This window comes from Pinus tabuliformis, chromosome 5_2 (assembly GCF_031772625.1).
Source record: "Pinus tabuliformis cultivar Carrire ecotype Pingquan chromosome 5_2, CPIR1, whole genome shotgun sequence".
In the NCBI taxonomy this organism is placed as follows: Eukaryota; Viridiplantae; Streptophyta; class Pinopsida; order Pinales; family Pinaceae; genus Pinus; species Pinus tabuliformis.
In genome coordinates, this window is record NC_142306.1 from 683,243,309 (window position 1) to 683,257,546 (window position 14,238).

Sequence of the window (14,238 nt, forward strand, 5' to 3'; positions counted from 1 at the left end):
ATATGACTCCACGATGGCTTCCGATGCATTGCTCCAATAGCTCTTCTCTGATATTCCTCCGATATCGCATGATATGGCTCCTTTGTTAGCTGCTCTTCCGTTGGCTTCTCCTCTTGGTGTGTGTTCCTCTTCTAATGGCTTCCGATACCACTCCAATACCTCTGCTCTGCTTTGATAGCTCTGCTCTGATAGCTCCTATGACTTCTGATATTGTCTCCAATGGCTTGACTGTCTTGCCTTTCCTCTGGTTTCTCCTCATGGCTTCTTGCTCCTATTTCTTCACGGATCTGCTCTACTTCTCCTTGGCCTCACATCATTGTTTATTCATCCAGAATATTGCCATATTGACATCAATGAAAATCTAAATCCCATACTCCTCGATTTCTCCTTACTTTTGAAATTTTTAATAGAAACTTACACCATTGTTTAGTTGATTCAGGAGCTTCATCTAACATTTTACCTAGAACAGTTTGTGCAAAGTTGAATGTTCAGCCCCAAAAATTTGTTGTAAGCATTGTGCATTTAGATCGATCTCAAGTCGAATTTGTTGGGGAACTTAATCAAGTAACCATCAGACTCTCATCAAATCCCAAAGTCTTTCAAGTCATTGACATTCTTGTAGCTGATATTCCCGAGTTCTATGGCTTAATCCTTAGTAGAGACTGGTCAGAAAAGCTTCATGGCTATTTTGCGACTGACTGGTCTCACATGTGGCTTCCCTATAATGGCAAGCCAAATCAAATAAGGGTTGATCGCAAAAAACATCAGAAGTACAGTCACAGAGCTAGAAGGAGAAAATGACCCAGTTGCGTATAGCAACGATAACATTGGAAACTACTCAGTAGAATCATTTCTAGGAAATTTTAATGCTTATACTTCACCTTTCTTGGAAAACTCTGTTGTATCTCAAGTTGAAAACTTTTCCCAAACAGATACTTCTAAGTGTGTAAATTTTGTAGATAAACCTGTAGTTAGCTCTTTATTTTGGAAATTATTTTTTGATGGATCTAAATCCAATGATGGAGCAAGAGCAGGATGCATATTAGTTAGCCCAGAAGGGGAAAAGACTATGTTAGCATGCAAACTTGAATTTGACTGCACAAACAACATTGTTGAATATGAAGCATTAGTTCAAGGTTTGTATAAAGCCATTGGCCTTAATATCAAACACCTCCAAGTGTTTGGAGATTCAGAAATTGTGATAAAGCAGGTAAGAAATACTATACATTGTTTGTCAGGACATTTGAAACACTATCAGTCATTAGTCCAAGACCTGACTTCCCACTTTATAGCGTTTAATATTTCCCCTATTCCAAGACTCCAAAACGCAAGCGCCGATCTATTAGCTAATGTGGCTTCCAAGCTTATTCCACCAGGAGATTATAGTCCTGATCGCTTTTCTATTGAATTGATTTTTAGGCCTTCTATTCCCGACAATATCACCAACTGGAGAGTCTTTAATAACGATCCAGATATCATAAGCTTTTTGACATCAGAAGGCTCTTATGATGACCAGATAGTTGACGAAGACCAGCATGACAGCCAACTTAGGCAAGAAACAGCCAATAATGATATACCAAAGTCCGTGGTTAAGTTGGAAGATTTATATGACCTCAAGGACAGATTCAAACGACCCACCAATTCAAAACTTCAGAGTTCAACTCTGAGGTTTGAATTGATTAACCTTGGAACTGACCTGAAACCTCAAAATATTAATCTAAGCCTTGGACTTACGTTAGATGAGAAATCAGCCTTTATACGTTTGTTGAAGAAATATAAGAATGTCTTCGCATGGAACTATGAAGATCTTAAAACGTATGACACTTCTATTATTCAACATACTATCCCCACGACATCTGATGAAAAAATTGTTCAGCAGAAATTAAGAAAAATCCATCCTAATTTAGAAAATCAGATTAAATCTGAATTGAACAAACTATTGAAAGCCAAGAATATTTTCCCTGTCTGACATTCAAGGTGGGTCTCCAACCTTGTCCTAGTCAGAAAAAAAAACGGTGATATTCGAATATGTATATACTTCCGCAATCTCAACAAAGCTTGTCAAAAGGACAACTTTCCATTGCCTCCTATGGAACAGATATTGCAATCAGTTGCAAGCTCAGAACTAATGTCTTTCCTGGATGGATTCTCAGGTTATAATCAGATCCTAGTACATCCAGATGACTAGCTGAAAACTACATTCAGGACAAAATGGGGCACTTATGCTTATCAGAAGATGCCATTTGGACTAATTAATGCTGGTGCTACTTTCCAAAGAGCCATGGACATAGCCTTCAAAGTTTTAGTAAACAAATCAGTAGTAATCTACTTAGACGATATAATTGTATATTCCAAAAGCGCAGTAATCATCTCAGAGATTTAAAACAAATCTTTGAGTGTTGTCAAAGGTATGGAATTTCTCTTAATCCTAAGAAATCTTTCTTCACGTTAAGTGAAGGAAAACTCCTTGGATTCATTGTATCCAAAGTAGGGATTCACATTGACCCTGATAGAATAAGAGAAATCTCTGAAATTCCTTTACCTCATAACAAAAAATCAATCCAAGCTTTCCTAGGTCAGGTAAATTTTGTTAAAAGATTTGTCCTTGACTTCTCACAAATTGTTTTATCTCTTAAATCTATGATAAAGAAAAATTCTCTTTTTAAATGGGGACACACAGAAAATGAAGCCTTTGATTTGATTAACCAAGCAATCATTAATGCTCCCTCTTTAGAAACTCCGAATTTTTCAAATCATTTCATTCTTTATACTTTCACTTCCAAGAAATCATATGCAGAATTGACACAAGTCAATGAAGAAAAATTTGAAGCCCCAATCTCTTTCTTTAGCTCCAATTTGCAAGGACCTGAATTGAATTACTCAGATGTTGAAAAACAAGATTTTGTTGTTTTCAAATCAATAAAACACTTCAGACCTTTTCTCCTCAAAACCCACACCAAAGTAATAGTGTCATTCTCAGCATTGAGAAATCTGTTGATACAAAGGGATGTAGGTGAGAGGAGAGCAAATTGGGTGACAACTCTGCAAGAATATGACATTGAAATCAAACGAGCAAAAATTGTAAAAGGTCAAGGTTTTTACAGGATGTTAGCAAGAGCGTCTAATTTATCAATACTACAAGACTCAGGTGATGATGTACAAGTCTATGAGGTAAGCCTTAACGACACTGAGTCAAGTTATGCTAATATCATATTTTACTTAAGAAATGGTTATGCTCCAACGCAATTAAATTATAAGAAGAGAAGGGCCTTGAGGCTAAAAGCTAGACAATGTCAAATCGTCAAGGATGCGTTGTTTAGAATAAATTATGATTTTGTTTTACTTAGATGTCTTGAAAAATCTGAGGCAGAAATGGTGTTGCAGGAACTCCATGATGGACCAGCTGGTGGATATTTTGGAGGAGATAGCACCGCACATAAAATCCCGCATACTGGCTATTACTGGCCAACATTATTCAAGGATACACACAGTTATGTAAAGAGATGTAAAGTTTGTCAAATAGTTGTTAAGAAACAGAGAAAACCCACATTACCATTACAACCAGTCAATATTGAACAACCATTTGAGCAATGGGGATTGGACATAATAGGTGAGATCATTCCTCATTCTTCTAAGCAGCATAGATATATCCTTACAATAACTAATTACTTCACAAAATGGGTGGAAGCCATCCCACTCAAGGTAGCCAATTCTGAAAACATCATTGAATTCATTGATCAATTTGTCATTACCAGATTTGGTCTGCCATCTACCCTAATGTTTGATAATGCTTCTTATTTTTCAGGCAATGCTATGACATAATTTTCTCTTAAAAGATGTTTTAAGCTTAAATACTCTGCTAACTATTATCCACAGGGAAATGGGTTAGCTGAATCTACAAACAAAAATCTCATAAGGATTATTAAACGAATTGTTGACCAAAATCAAAAGAACTAGCACAAGTCTTTAATATTTTCTCTATGGGCAGATTGAATAACTTAGAAGGCCTCCATAGGCACTTCTCCTTTTAATTTGGTCTATGGGAAAGAAGTTGTCCTACCTACAAATGTAGCTATTCTCTCTCTAGCCCTAGTTCAGTTCATTGAAGAAACTCCTTCCTCTTCTATGCAAGTTAGACAGTTACAAATCCTTAAGCTCGAAGAGGAAAGGGAAAAGGCTAGAATCACACACGCACATCATCAACAGTGAGTCAAAGCTTTCTTTGATTCAATTTCTGTAAGTTCAAAATCTTTTCAACTCGGAGACCTAGTATTGAAATGGGATAAAGCCCACGAGGACAAAGGCAAGCATACCAAGTTCCAACAAATGTGGCTTGGCCCGTTTCAGATTGTGGAACAAATAGGCCCATCAACCTTTTTATTGCAGGATTTATCAGGCAAGAGAGAATCTCTACCTGTTAATGGGTAGATTTTAAAGAAATATTTTCCATAGAAGATGATCTCTTCTATTCACTGTATATTATTACCTTTATTTTATTTTTCTAGAAAGAATAATACAAGTTGAAGAACATTTACTTTTGGCTTTACAAATAATAGTCTCTTTTTTTTATTTTTGACTTTTCGCTTGTATAAGTAAAGATTATTATGAAAATGACTTTCACACATAAAATATAGGTCTCTTATATCCCCAAGGAGCAAAGGATGAAGCTAGAACCCATGGCAGAGAAGGGTACCTTTATGGGTTACAGCGAGACTTCGAAGGTCTATCGGATCGTCATTCCTTCTAAACGGAGAGTGGTGATTAGAAGGGATGTGAAGTTCAAGGAGAGGGCCTACCGGAGATCACGGGAATATGATGAGAGAGAGTCACAGACTTCTCCTCAGCTGGGAGTCACATACAAGGAGTAGGACCTCAGGATTCTGGATCGACTGGTACAGGAAGTACTTTAGTGTTAGTGACATCTGGGGCACTAGTGGCGAGTTCATGGAGCACTTCTTTAGGGAGTCCACTGGTACAAAGTTCACATGGCACTTCAGCTAACATAGGCACAGGTGCTAGTACAGGTTCTTCAAGGACAAGTGTTGGTACAGGCACACCAAGGTTAGTTGGCAGACCTTCAGGTTCACCAGACTAGGGGACAGAGGATACGGTTCCCTAGGGGGGAGCTTCTTCAGGGAAGAGGAGGCCTAAGTGGCTTCAAGACACCTTGAAGGAAGCGGAGTTTGTTGGTCCTCTGAAGAGGGTGAACAGGGAGAGTGTGCCACCTAAGCGGTTTTGCAGTTATGTAGCCAAGGCTACCAGCATTGTTGACTCTGAGCCTACTAGCTATGAGGAGGCTGCCAGCCAGGAAGTATGGAGAGAGGCTATGGTGGAGGAGTATGCCTCTATCATTATGAACAATGTCTGGGAAGTGGTGCCTAGGCCTGAGGGCAAGTCAGTTGTGACTTCTAGGTGGATCTACAAGATCAAGCATGTTGCGGATGGCAGGATTGAGAAGTTCAAGGCGAGGTTTGTGGCTAGAGGGTAATCACAGATAGAGGGAGTTAACTATGATGAGACCTTCTCTACCGTAGCTCGGTACACTTCTATCCGGTCCCTTATTTCTATTGCTGCGAAATGGGTTGGCAGATCCATCAGATGGATGTGAAGACCGCATTTCTGAACAGAGTTATAAAGGAGGAGGTGTATGTTGAGCAGCCACAGGGCTTTGAGGTACTTGGGCGAGAGACCCATGTATGCCAGTTGAGGCAACCACTCTACGAACTTAAGCAAGCTCCGAGAGCTTGGTATTTGAGGATTGATACTTACTTGCAGCAGATAGGTTTCACAAAGAGTGATGCAGATCCGAACCTATACTACATTGTTGTAGGGGATGATCCACGCATTCTTGTGTTGTATGTTGATGACTTGTTCATTACTGGGGCAGAGAGATTGATTAGTGGTTGCAAGGAGGATCTTGCTATGGAGTTTGAGATGAAGGACATTGGGCTGATGCAATACTTTTTGGGGCTTGAGGTGTCGCAGGAGGAGGGGCATATCTTTCTGGGGCAGGGGCAGTATGTTGTGGATGTGTTAAGCAGATTTCACATGGCAGACTATAGACCCATGTCTACACTTATGATCACCAACTGAAAGAAGCTTCATGCTTCAGATTTTAGTTTGGTGGATCCCACATTGTATAGGCAACTTATTTGGGTCCTTGATGTATCTGGTCAACACTAGGCCAGATATATGCTTTGCAATGAACACACTTAGCCAGTTCATAGTTGAGCCCAGGAAGGTGCACTGGGTAGTTGCAAAGCACATTCTTTACTACGTGCAGGGGACTGTTGATTATGGTCTGGACTATAGGTGGCGAGATGGAGTGAGATTGGCAGATTACACAGATTTAGATTGGGCAGGTTGTGCTTCTGACAGAAAAAACACTTCAGAGTGTTGCTTCAGATTGGGTTTGGCAGTTGTGTAGTGGTTTAGTCGAAAGCAAAAGTCAGTTTCTTTGAGCTCTTCTGAAAATGAGTATATGGTTGCTAGTCAGGCTAGTTGTGAGGCCATTTAGCTTCGCAAGTTGTTCTATGGCCTATTTGATCAGGAGTTGAGACCAACGGTTATTCACTATGATAATCAGAATTGCATTAAACTCATGGAGAATCCAGTGTTTCATTACAGGTCAAAACACATTGACATCAAATATCATTTCATCGGGGACTATGTTCAGAAGAGGGCAGTGAAGCTAGAGTATATATCAATAGATGAGAAGGTGGTCGATGTTCTCACGAAGTCCTTGCCAAGAGGCAAGCATGTCCATTTCAGGGAAAAATGGGTGTGGTGAGAAACACTTTTCTCAGTAAGAGAGAGTGTTGATTTTTAATGTACCTTGGACAAGTGGTTTCCCATGGGTTAGTCTCTACCTAGGAAAAAGTGTCCAAAATAATTATTTTCCTAAGTGTGACCTTATAAAGTGAAAGTGACTTTATAAGTGGTAAATTCAATGTTAAATTATGAAGTGAAAAGTGGCTTTAAACATAAAGTACAATGTGGGTACTTTATTTAATGGGTGAGTTAAAAAATAGAAGGTGAGAATTAAATGCACATTTATTCTCATCCCTTGATCTAAATGAATCTGATCCATTAGATCTTAGGGTTGCCCAAAAGTCATTTACGTAAACAAAAGGAGGAAAAGAAAAGAGAGACTACATTCATCTTTCATGAGCAGATTGGAGAAACGAACCTGAGAGCTAGAGAAAAGTTCTAAAGGAGAAATTTGTTGCAGCAAGCTAAGAGTGATATCTGGGCAACGCTGGGCATGGAAATCAAGGCATAGAAGACAGCAGAAGGTACAGTACGAACAGCATTGAATGATGCGAGCTGCACATCGCTCGAAAGAAGTTTTTGAAAAAAAAAATGAAAAAAAATCGTACATTCCGTACAGCGCTATGGAAATCCATACATTCAGTACAGTACAGTTCATACAGTCATATCCGTACAGTACATATTTTCAGCTTCAAGTGGGCACGAAAATCAAGGCAAAGTGGGCACAGTTTTCAAGGAGTTTTGGGCTAAAGAGATAAGTTGTATTTTGTTGTTTTGTTTTGTCTTCAAATGTATTTTTCCTGAACTTGAAAGATAAATAAATTTTAAGAGCTATCTAACAAGTTTTCCTCGGAGAAAATTGAAGGGGTTTTGCCTGTGTTTAAGTTGACCAAAAATCTGTGTCTTTTTATGTGTGTTGTTGGTCTAGTTATATGTCCATATTTATTTTCAACATATGTTGATGGTCTTGGTGTCGCACAGATTGTCACGACAACGCTCAGACCGAGGGCTGTCACCCTGATCCTCGATCTCTTCGTTTAAGCCTGTCTCCCGCGGCTAAGGGGGGTAGACCCTATAGGAAAATGGATGACCAACTGCGAATCAGTTGGTTTGGGAGACACGAAGGACAACCAGCACTAAAATGATTTTATTAAGTTAATAGACCAGTGCCTTATGGAGTTAATGATTTAACGATTGCTTATCGAAAGCTGCAGGAATATGAACTTTATAATTCCATGATTAACAATCATTTATAAGCAAAAAACCCAAGCGATGTAATATTTTCCACAAATGCACAACGCCTTAACGATGATCCAGCAATTAAACTTCAAGAAAAATTAAAGCTTTAAAAGATCATAAAATTTAAATGCTGGCCGCCACCACTTTCACATAGCCAACTTATAAATAAACATTAAATGCACTTAGCTATAGAAAAATATCACAAAAAGACAACAAAATGATTTTTCAATTTATTTATTTTTTTTGTTAAGTTTTTTCAAAAAAAAAAAAATAATTTTTTTTTTTTAAATAAAACTAAATTGAAATATAAATCTAAAAAAAAATAACTCAAAATTGCTTTTTTTATATTTTCATGTTTTTATATTTTATGAATTTTTTATTTTTTTATTTTTATTAAATTAAATCTAAAATTTAAATAAAACCTAAATCTAATCTAAACTATCTAATATATATGAAACAAAATATAAATGCTAAATAGAATAAAATCTAAAAAGAAAAATTCCAAATCTTTCCTCCTTTTAAAAAAAAAAAAAAATCTAAATCTAAACAAAATTAAATAAATCTAAAATTAAAACTAAAATTTAAAATCTAAATATCTAAAATAAAAACAAAAAAAAAAAAAACAAAAAAGAATCAAAATCCTAAACTTTAAAATCTACATATGATAAAACTAACGTTAAAATTATGTAATCCTAAAACTAAACTTTAAAGAATTTCTAAATGTCCAACACTAAAAAATATCAAACGCACATTTCATGAAAATATATACGTGAACTAAAAAAAAAAAAAAAAAATCAAAATCATTCTAACTATATTTACATTAACCCTACGCATGTAATCAAAACTTAAAAAAAAAAGAAGAAATTTAAAATGCTTTGAGCTCCAGTTTGCTACATATACAGGTTATGGACGGCAGAGAAAAAAAAAAAAAACCCGCATTTGTCTCTGCAGGACGGCAGCTGCAAGGGATTTGGCTGCGTGTTTATGTCCACAGGTCAGCGTGAGGATTTCAAGCAATGGTGGAAGCGTTGAGAAGAGGGAATCGCAGGGAAACGGACAGATTTGAAAAGGCAGGACGCAACAGAATGAGGGGACGAGAAGAGGAATCAGCATGCAGTGAATGGCAGGAATCGAGCAAGGTAGGAGAGTATCCGTGGAGAGGTTTGGAGGCGGATTTGATGTGCAGGTTGAAGGGAACAGCGAAACAACACTGCGTGAAAAGAGAGAGCTGCGGAAAACAATGGGCAATGTTTTTATTGTTCGCTGATCTATGTGGAAGAAAGAAATGAGCTGCGTTAGGGTTAGATTGGATGGATAGCTGGATGGATGGGGCAAGGATGAGTATGTTTGATGGTTTTGCTGACTTGCTGTGTGTGCAGGTTGCTGGCAGCTGAAAGTTGCGATCAGATGGATAACGTGCAGGTGTGCGTGGATTTGACTGGCCAATGTTGCAGTTTGAAGGATGCAACATAGTGCACATCTGAAACAAATTTCCTCCGAATAATGAAACCCCAGACAACAGATAAATGGATCGGAAAACCCTCTTAAGATTCACCAGGGCTCTTAAAATTTTGAATCAACTGTTTCAGATTTGTCTGAATGAAACCCTGAGATATTTCTCAAAACCTGTACCTGCAACCTGCAATAGGAAAACAAAAACCCAAAAAATATATGCAAGGACTAAAAATAAAACCCTACAAACCAGCTACAAATTTACAGTATTTACAAACTGAAAGCTCTTAAGAAGCCAGATTTATCAATAATCACAGTAATATTATCGAAAATTCCAGATTTACTATGAAAAACTTCAGAAAATCTCTCATGCAATTCAGAAAAATAAACTAAATAATAAACCCAGGATCAAAACTAGCTAGGCTCTGCAAGAAAGTGCTTGCGGGAGTTGGCTGGTTCAGCCGAGAACTTCCCCAAACACCCACTGGTCTTCTTCAATAAGGGTTTCCTGCACAGCTCACTTCAACCATCAATAAAGAGAGAAAAACAGTACTAGATCTCAACAGCAACGGAGATACCTGCAATTACTTCAGAAAACCTAATACCATTCAAACCCTAGCAAGTGAACAAGATACCTATGCTCAACAATACTCTTCAATAAGCTGTTACTAATGGCTGAAAATTAAAATATGCAGAAAATAAAATAGCTCACAGCACTTCCAGAGAGTAACACCAGCAAGATTTTAACCCCAAAGTCTTTCTTTATTAGCACCAGAACAAGTTTACAAGAGAGCTTCTTCAGCACAAAACTCACAGATCGAATGCTCTCAAATGACCCCTAGCACCCTATTTAAAGGAAAAATTCCCAACAGCTAGTTCGAGTGATCCACGTCAAAATGATCTCGACCGTCGATGAGGATCAAGATATCTCTTGGTCTCATCCGTCGAATCTTTAATGTATTAAAAAATTGAAATTCTGCATTTATTTACTCAAAATATTATTATTTTATTATTTTTAGGTTTTTTATTTTATTTTTTATTTTTTATTCTTTTTTAATTTTTTTTATTTATTTATTTTATTTATGTTTTTTATTTTTATTTTTTTTTTCATTTTTTTTTTTTTTTAATTTATTTTTAAATGAATCCTCAAACTTAGCCTTTGGAAAACTCACCTAGGACCTAGGACTTGGGACTTATGAGGGGATTAAAACATTTTCTAACCCTCAAGACACTTTACATCATGACTTTTACAACTTTACATCTCAAGGGGGAAAACCCATTTGACATAGACCCTCATAAACCACCCAGTTCTGCGACACAACTATAATCTAGCAGATTAACACACCAGGATTCTCCTAAGATTCTAATAACAAAATCCATTCCGGCTTTGGGGTTAGGCTGAAGGAAAACTCTGCCGATCATGGATCGGTGAGACGAAAAACCTTCCAGAACGTAGATTATCACTTAGAAAATTAGGTCCACCTAGGCAATTTACATACATGACTCATATCTGCTAAGATTATTTACAATTTATACATGCAGACTGGGTTTACAACATAAATTGATCAAGTTGTCGATGACTGTCAAATGGCACGGACATGTCGATCAAGCGCTACCCTTCTTGCAAAGAAAAGGGGGTGTACTGCTACGGGTAGTTGACCGGTAGTGGTCAACATCTGGCTCCACTTGGGGACACGTTGCTGCATTGTAGGAATGTGAGAATCCAGAATCTGCATCCACGCAACACACAATAAAACATAAGTAGCGTCCATCCAAAAATCATAATATAACATTAAGCACAGGAAAGATATAAGCTCTTCTTTTATTAACTATCTAATAACATGAAAAGTAAATCTATTCCTAAAACAGAAATGAAAATGCTAAAAAACAAGGAGTAGGGTTAGAAATACAATACAAAGGATGCCCCATGGCATCAGATGTGTTCAATATAGTGTATACTGAGCATTCGCCTGCTTTCAGGCAAATTTTTCGGCTGCTTGTCGGATGTGCCATGTCCAATTCTGCATATGGTAGGACTTTTCCCTATCCGAAAATCAAGCTTCTGGCGGCCGTCTGACGCACCAAATCTTCTTTTCGTTTTCTTTCTCTTGTGTCTTTTCTTTGTGGCAGGCTGTATTAATGACGACGTGGAACTTTCTATTTCATAGCTCTTAGATGAAGTATGTAAGATATGTGTGACAAGTCTTTCCTCATCTTGCATCTGATCTTTATCGTTTTTAATTTTATTTGGATCACCTTCAATTAACCACCTTTCAATCGAACCAATGACCTCCTCATAGTAAGATGGAGCTTGTTGTAGCGGATGAGAAGGCTCTTGATCTATTGATTTTTCCTGGTTTCCTTCATCTTCTGACTACTGTTGAAATTTCTGAAACTGTATTTTAATGGCGTCTATCTGACTAGAGTGTTCAACCTTTATAGCACTGATTTCCCTGGCATGGTCTTCTTCCATGGTCATCAAGCAATGCTGCATATAGTTTATCTCTTTCTTATGATTTGCTTGCATGGTCGTCATATTTTCCTCTAAGCTTGACATCTTGCTTTGCATAAAACTAATTTCTGTGTCATGATTAATCTTCATGGCTTCAACTTCCTTACTATGTTGATTTTGCATGATCTCCATCTCCCTATTACGCTTTTCCAGGTGGGTGCATAAAATTCTTACATCATTGGCACAATTAGTTTGATTGATCTCCATATTTTTTACCAGCAGCATTAGATATTGTATAATTTGCTTATGATCTTCCTTTTCATTGTTAACATTGTTTTTACAATTTGTTTCTACTTTTCCGCTACAAGTGGATGGCAAATTCTGATATGAAGCATTGTCTTGAAATCTTTCTTCGACAGCTAAACCTTTTATAAGATTACTTTCATTCTGTTGCACGATTTTAGGAGCACAGGGCGAACTATCTGGATCACCATATCTATCTTTAAAAGCATTGACAATGTCTTGCAAAGAAATGAAAGAATCTTCAGGACAATTATTAAACCAGTTCAAAGCATCACCCTTTAAAGAATGGACAAATAGACGCATCTTGACATCTTCATGATTATATTAAGGAAGTCTACAATATAAGATCATTACACAAGTAAACCTGTTTAAATGCTGTCTAACAACGACTGAATCACCACCTGAGAACAAAAATAATTTAGAAATGGCCTCTTTCGGAAAATCATGGAAATTATCAGTAAAATGACATGGTTTAAATGAATAATCCATGATGAATAACTAGGGACCAAATGGATGATAGAACGAGATCTCTGCTCAAGAAAATCAATAGACGAAAGAAGTGGAGTCGCCACTTGAACAATGAATCTAATTCTAGGATCCAAAAATCAACCAACAAGCAGATGTGAGAGAGCCTTCTTGTCTGGGAAATGAAAAGAAATGGAGTCGCCACCCAAACAAGAAACGAACTAAAGAGTAGTTGCTGATATGACGAAAGATAAGGTGATAAAAGATCCAAATGATAACAAAAAATGTTGAATCTGCCAGCTCAAATGAGAGATGAGAAAGATGAAAGAATGAGAAGATGAATGTCGTTGAAACGCCAGGAATAGAAAAACTTCTGTCCCCGGCAACGGTGCCAAAAAATGTTGTCGCACATATGTCACGACAACGCTCAGACCGGGGGCTGTCACCCTGATCCCCGATCTCTCCGTTTAAGCTTGTCTCCCGCAGCTAAAGGGGGTAGACCCTATAGGAAAATCGTTGACCAACTGTGAATCAGTTGGTTTGGGAGACATGAAGGACAACCAGCACTAAAATGATTTTATTAAGTTAATAGACCAGTGCCTTATGGAGTTAATGATTAAACGATTGCTTATCGAAAGTTGCAGGAATATGAACTTTATAATTCCATGATTAACAATCATTTATAAGCAAAAATCTCAAGCGATGTAAGATTTTCCACAAATGCACAACGCCTTAACGATGATCCAGCAATTAAACTTCAAGAAAAATTAAATGCTTTAAAAGATCATAAAATTTAAATGTTGGCTACCACCACTTTCACATAGCCAACTTATAAATAAACATTAAATGCACTTAGCTATAGAAAAATATCACAAAAAGACAACAAAATGATTTTTCAATTTATTTATTTTTTTTGTTAAGTTTTTTCAAAAAAAAAAAAAATTTTTTTTTTTTTTAAATAAAACTAAACTGAAATATAAATCTAAAAAAAAAATAACTCAAAATTGTTTTTTTTATAATTTTTATGTTTTTATATTTAATGAATTTTTTATTTTTATTAAATTAAATCTAAAATTTAAATAAAACCTAAATCTAATCTAAACTATCTAATATATATGAAACAAAATATAAATGCTAAATAGAATAAAAACTAAAAAGAAAAATTCCAAATCTTTCTTCCTTTTTTTTTTTCAAATCTAAATCTAAACAAAATTAAATAAATCTAAAATTAAAACTAAAATTTAAAATCTAAATATTTAAAATAAAAAATAAAAAATAAAAAACAAAAAAAAAAACAAAATCCTAAACTTTAAAATCTACATATGATAAAACTAACGTTAAAATTATGTAATCCTAAAACTAAACTTTAAAGAATCCAACGCTAAAAAAAATCAAACGCACATTTCATGAAAATATATACGTGAACTAAAATAAAATAAAAAATCAAAATCATTCTAACTATATTTACATTAACCCTACGCATGTAATGAAAATTTTTTAAAAAAGGAAGAAATTTAAAATGCTTTGAGTTCCTGTTTGCTACGTATACAGGTTAT